Genomic DNA, 6,997 nt, shown 5'->3' on the forward strand with positions numbered 1-6,997 from the left:
CCTTTTCGGCCTTTGCAGATAGTTGATGTGAGAGGCAGAAGCGTCTGAGCATACCGACTTTGAAGGTCCAGTCTTGAAAATCACACATTTCAGGCCCAGAGGCTTAAGCAGGAGGAGACAATGAGACGGCAGTGGTGTGATAAGTGCTTCCATTAGTACCTCTTCCTCCGGCGGCCTGTTAGTTCCGTCAGTTATACTCACAGAGAACCTCAGACGCCGCTTCGGTCACTCCTCGCCTTGGTGTATGCATGTCAGGCCTCGTTCGCCTCATGCTATGCAGCGCCTATACTACCTCGCCTGTACAGGACACGTGTTGCCCCTCCTTCTATAAAAGAACGCTTGGTGCTCATGCTGCTTGTGGCGCTTGATGCTTAATGAATGAAAAGTGTCCTTCCTTTTCTCCACTCCTGTACCTTCTCCACTAACCCACGTCCGCTTCTTACTGTACCCTTCACAAAAAAGACGCCACACACCAAGACCGAGTTAGTCTTCACGTCGGGCATTGGTCGTGTGTCAGGTCGTTATGGTCGATATTCTCAGACGTTTCCTCCTCTCAACTTAATTATTTCCAAAGGTCAAAGAGAGGATCAATTGGGTTCGAATGAGCGTTTATTTTTTAGGTTCATGGTATAGAAGAACGGTCAAACTACCATCAGGGTCATAAAGCTATCCCTGGAAATGCCCCAAACTCCGACGAAGGCCTTGTCAAATGTGTGCTACTACCCCTGGAAATGCCCCAAACTCCCACGAAAGCCTTGTCATAGATATAACTACCCCTGGAAATGCCCCAAACTCCCACGAAAGCCTTGTCAAATGTGTGTAACCACCCCTGGAAATACCCCAAACTCCCACTAAAGCCTTGTAATAGATATAACTACCCCTGGAAATGCCCCAGACTCCCACGAAAGCCTTGTCATTGATATAACTACCCCTGGAAATGCCCCAGACTCCCACGAAAGCCTTGTCAAATGTGTGTAACTACCCCTGGAAATGCCCCAAACTCCCACGAAAGCTTTGTCAGAGATATAACTACCCCTGAAAATGCCCCAAAATCCCACTAAAGACTTGTAATAGATATAACTACCTCTGAAAATACCCCAAACTCCTCCGAAAGCCCTGTCAAATATGTGTGCCTGGGCTCTGTAATGTTTAAAAATTTGGCCCTTAGCCCCCAAGCGTCAGGGAGCTCACGTGTTGCCGCCAGATCACGTGTAGCAGCCCAGGTGAATCATGCATTGGACCCTGGCTCATGTATGCATGGAGGCGCTGCACGGTGGCCTCAAGTAGAATCTATCAGCGTTTAGCAGTAACTCGCGACGTCCTCAAGGTTGGCGCAGCTATTCCACTCACAAACTCATTTACTCACCTTTATCACTCACTCACTCTGCAGGACGATCATAATGAGATATAGATAGAAACGTTTCATATTCGTTTGACACTCAGGCATTCAATCAGTCACGCACCTCTTCCACACACTCACTCATTCACTGACATTTCTCCCTCCCTCACTCACTCACTCACTTTATCTTTAGGACACTCATGATAAGATATAGATGGAAACGTTTGATATTCTTACGCACTCAACCAGTCATTCACCTTTCTCACACACTCTCACTCACTTTCTCGAAGACAGGCAATATAAAATGCTGAGAAAACACCTCATATTCTTACACACACACACACACACACACACACACACACACACACACACACACACACACACACACACGCACACGCACACTCTTGCACTCTTATGTTCCTCTGTTAAATCGATACCAGCTTTGTGTGCCTGCCCCAGTACCTTCCTTTCCTCAGCACCTCTCCTACACACACACACACACACACACACGCACACACAGTAAACAAACCTTCCTCACGTGAGTCTCCCCTTTAACATAAGTCCCAAAGCTTCACCTCAGCATCACCATCCTTTTCCTTAGGTCCTCTCTCGCCCTAACCTCACACACTACACCCATCTCATTGGGTCACTGCCTCGCTCACCTCGCTGCCTCCTCGTCTCCCTGGCCGGTGTGGAGATGGGTGGAGAAAGGGGAGAGACGTAAACCCTTCACTGTGGCCCCGGGAACACTGACTGAGTTGAGTTGCCAGTTGGTTCGTGTCTGCCAGGTCTGCCAACGTGCGGGTTTTGATGTTTCCTCTGCAGCCACCTTGCCTCCGCCAGCCTCGCCCACGTCACGGTCAAGGTTACCCGTTTTCTGTTGTGTAAAGGGCTCACTGATGATTTTCTTAATTTAATGTGTATTTTGTATATTTATTTTCATACAATTTTTATATATATATATATATATATATATATATATATATATATATATATATATATATATATATATATATATATATATATATATATATATATATATATATTATTTTTTTTTTTCATACATATCTACCTTTTATGTGTATTTTGCATATATTTTTTCATACAAATTTACCTTATTTTATGTGTACTTTGTTTATTTATTTTGATAAGCCCTAGAGTCCCTTGATAGAGTCCCGACATAGGCGGGCCTGTGTATAAGGCTGCTGGGCGCCATTATTGGCCCTTCGAGCACCGCGCCGACTTCAAAGCACGGTCTCTCGCGGTTCATTTACCATCGGTTATGACAGCAAGACACATACACTGCCATTGCGTGTCTTGCTGTCGTAACCGCCCTCCCTTTGTACTGTCTATGGAAATCATTGTGAGAGAGGTACAGCTACAAGGACTGAAACAATCGTTCACCTCAGCTCCAGATATCGAAGCTGATGAGGGAAGCTTCCGCCCTTACACCCAAAATTATTGGATGTGATCTCTCCCACAGGGCTCTAGTTGTTATAACAGACTTACAATGGATATTTCTGTCAGTAGGAAAGTCCCTCGCTGCGGCCTATTGCGAGATTATACAAAATGATCTTAGCCGGAATATTCACTTGTCTGAGAATTGGCAGACGTATATTTACCTTGAAAAAATCTAATCCCATAGAGCTTGCCTTCAGAAACGGTAACCACACACACAACATGCACTGGAGATCCCTGCAGGTTATAAATGAGGAATTAGACTTTGGAATCATGATCAACAGTGACCTGAAATGTAAGTCTGACTTTTTTTTACAGCAAAGAAGACGATTCAAGGGCAACAAAAAGAGTGCAGAGAAAAAAAATACCCACTACTCACCGCTCCTGCCAAACCACGGTCGGGTTCATCGCGAGGGACTTTGATGTCGCTGGGAGCTCTGCAGTACTTGTGTGACTCGCGGGTAATACCACCTGGAATACGCAGTTCAGTTCCCATCCCTTAAAACGAAAAGATCATTGAATTACTCAGACTCTACGGAGGGAATTCATCCAGGCCTTCAAATACCTGAGGAAGGTAATAATATCGATCATTGATAGTAATTTCAGCTCCAGTTTGACCTGATTACTATAGAGAATCGTCTACCGCTCAAAGAGAAACGATACAGTATAAATACCGGCCGTTTTTGTTGTTTTGAGCCGGCTCCTCCGCTACAGGAATAATCTTATTGCAAAAGTAGTTTGTACTAAAATAATTAGCTAACTTAAAAACCGTACTGACCATTACATCGTCGCGAAAAAGTTTAATTCAACATTTTCGTGCGTACGTGCAGCGAGTGACTCGGTTTGTTCTGCAAAAAGCTTGGCTAACATATGCACTCACTAAAGCGGACAGACCTCCAGTATGACAACAGGCGTTTTCTCCTCCTCCTCCTCCTCCTCCTCCTCCTCCTCCTCCTCCTCCTCCTTCCAAGCTGATCTCGAACGTTTAAGTAGTTGGGCACGAACATGGCAAATGAATTTCAGTATTGAAAAGTGCAAGGTTATGCATATCGAAATCATCAAATTAACGGAGTGCAACTCTCTCAAGCCAACAAAAAAAAAATCTTGGAGTAATAATTTCGAACGATCTTAAACCGAGTCAACATTGCACAGAAGTAGTAAAAACTGCCAACAAACTGATCGGATTTATTGGTCGTACATTTGAACACAAATCAGAAAAAGTAGTATTGACTGTACAATTCGTTAGTTAGCCCACAATTTGAGTATTGCGTTCAGTTTTGGTCTCCCTATTACAGAAAATATATAGATAAACTCGAGAGGGTGCAGCGTCGAGATACTAAAATGATCCCTAGACTGCGAAACAAACCGTACAAAGAACTTAACTTATTCAGCTTATCACAGCGCAGGCTAAGAGGTGACCTTGTAGAAGTGTTTAAAATTTTCAAGGGACTCGATAACGTTAATGTTCATGATTATTTTACAGTCTCTCAATTAAATGTGACAAGAAACAATGGATACAAAATAACGAGGAAGCGTTTCAACTCAAATGAATCAAAACACTTCTTCAACCGTGCCATCAATGTATGGAATGGTCTGCCTCAAAACGTCGTCGAAAACGAAACTATTTGCACGTTCAAAAACCGACTTGGCAAATATTTAGAAGCTAACCCGAACATCCGCTATTTTGTTCCGGTCTAACAGAAAGTAGTGTTAGCTTAGTTGTCGTGTATGATCTTCCTTCTGTCCATGTAAAATTCCATTGTAGTTTTCTATACGACATGGTATTCTTCCTTTTCGTGCCAGCCTCGGCTGGAGGGACTGGTGGGAGGGGAGGAGCCTTCGCCTTTGCTGTCCTGTGTCTCTGACTCGTAGATTAGAGTAGATGGTTGCAACAACAAACAGCCTAGTTAGGACCAAGAGATCTGTTGCTGTTTGCTTGTCCTTTGTACTCCTTTGTACTCCTCCTTCTCCTCCTCCTCCTCCCCTTCCTCCTCCCCTTCCTATTCATCCGAACCACGGAGGTGTATTAAGGATTTAGTTTGGATTTTTTTTTGTTTTTATGAGCATAAATATCTCCAGTGCTCTTCGCGTGCGCGTCACTCCTTTGTGTTCCTTCAGCTGTCAGTAAACTTTGCACGAATTCCTTCTCCAAAACAGCACGGCAGATAGTTAATGGCAGTCTTCACACAAGGGCGTTTTTTTTCAACTGGATTTCAACAGTTTGAGCAGGGAAGATTTTTATCAAAGCTTTCATGATTGACTGATTTCTTGGCAAACATCGCCTTCATACATGCAAGCCACAGGGATCGAGATGATTTTTGTCTCATACTTGCACCTAGATAGATGGATAGATAGATAGATTAATCGAAAGATAGACAGAGGGGCAGAGGGATAGAAAGAGAAAGAAATGAATGAGTGTTTTTTTTTTTTACTAAGTTAGTGGAATACAAAATGATCGGTGCATTTAGTAAGTTTATTGTGTTCCCTACAATAATAATATTTATTTATAATCAGACACTTCTCAGAACAGCAGAAGTGTACATTCAGTGCGGCGGAATTGTTTGTGTTCACAGCGGCAATAATCGGACATTCGTCAGAGCACCAGAAGAGCATGGCAAAGAGCTAACTTCTACTCTGTCTGGCTGCGGAGTGTCATGACACAGCAACGTGATGGCACTTCGTGCTGCTGAATTTAATTAAATAAAGGCAAGATGATTTTTTTTGTTATATTACTTCAAGTTTGTGAATACGTGTGTGTATGAATGCAAATGCGTCTCTTTAATTGAAAAGATTACTTTTTGTGTCCCAGCAGTCTCTCCTTTTATGCCTGCTACACTCAGCCCATCAAAGAATATTTTACAACGGTGGCGATGGCGCGACCCGTCCAGCTCACGGGTGACCTGGGCGGCTGTGAGAGGCCCGCGAGGTGCCTTAGCATACAGTAAATTTTAAGGAGTTAGAGAAAACTGCTTTTAGGTCTGAAAAATATCGCAGATGTTGTAAAATGCCCACAAAGCTCGCGGACTGAGCAAGTAGAGGTACTGAGGACGGTCAGGGCGCAAGCATGGAACACTTGCACCAAAGGACCCACGGTGTTGGCGTCGTAGGTGGGTGAAGGAATGCGCCCTGCGGAGTACACCTCCTACTGATTGACCGCTTCCTTTTCATCTGAATCAGTCTAGAGAGGAACCCGTGGAAAGTTTCGGTAGTGGTATTGAAAGCGTGTAAAGAAACGTTACCCGTAAACACAGTTTTCTCTGAGGACAGACTTCAACGTTTTCGCCCAGCCGCAGAAGGAGGAGACTGAAGCAGACTGAAGGAGGTTATAATGAAACCAGATTTGGCGAGATGGTGTTTGAATTGGCTCCTTGGGTCCTTTCCTCCCCGCCACCTAGACCCAATACTTATCTCCTCCCCTCACATCTTATCTACAGGTAACACGAGAGACGAAGAGACAGGTGCGGCGAGGATGAGAGGACGCGCGCGGGAGCCAACGCAAAAACCATCTCGTCAATCTGGTTTCTCTATCTATAGTACTGTTCACAAAGCTATTTTTGGTGCAATGTTGGGAAAAAAAAGAACAGCAGTAAAAGAGATATAAAAAAAGAACAAGTGTAACAGTAGAAAAACGAGCAGAAGGACAGAAAAGGGAACTGCAAAAAGAACGAAGTAGGTACACGTAGGCCGAAGTGAAGAAAGGAAAAGAATAAAGGAAAACAAAAGTGTGTCAGCAAAGTGTAGTACAGAAAAACAGAGCTCTCCGTGCAGAGTGAAGTACTTAGTGTGAAGAAAAACCGAGGAGGACCTACATAAGAAGCGATACAAAGTGGAACAGCTCAAAAGAAATTTTTTTTCCGTCCGCTGCCGAAGAGTTGTTTCAGACGTCGACCAAGTAGTGATGTTTTCCAAGTATTGCAAATAAAAGAAAAGAAAATATATCAGTCTCGTGTGTTAGTGCGTTGGGGGCGGGGGGCATTCCACTCACACAGCTCTCTTGGACAGAGTAAAGCCAAGGGTTCTTCCTCTCGCCAACTATCCTCCTCTCACTGACAGTTTTCGTCGCAATGCTGCCTCTCTTTCTATCTTCTACCGATATTTCCACGCTGACTGCTCATCTGAACCTGCTGACAGCGTCGCGGCACCGATCCAACCTCCACACCGTCTGTCTGCGGATCGAGTGTCATCATGCAGCAGCGTAAT

At 44.2% G+C, this 6,997-nt stretch overlaps 1 pseudogene; it reads right to left on the bottom strand.

Moving 5' to 3' along the window:
• The window catches only part of LOC126992889 (organic cation transporter protein-like), a 29,061-nt pseudogene extending 26,873 nt beyond the window's left edge, over positions 1-2,188 (bottom strand).
• Positions 2,189-6,997: the final 4,809 nt, after the last annotated feature.

Source organism: Eriocheir sinensis, unplaced genomic scaffold (assembly GCF_024679095.1).
Source record: "Eriocheir sinensis breed Jianghai 21 unplaced genomic scaffold, ASM2467909v1 Scaffold513, whole genome shotgun sequence".
NCBI lineage: Eukaryota > Metazoa > Arthropoda > Malacostraca > Decapoda > Varunidae > Eriocheir > Eriocheir sinensis.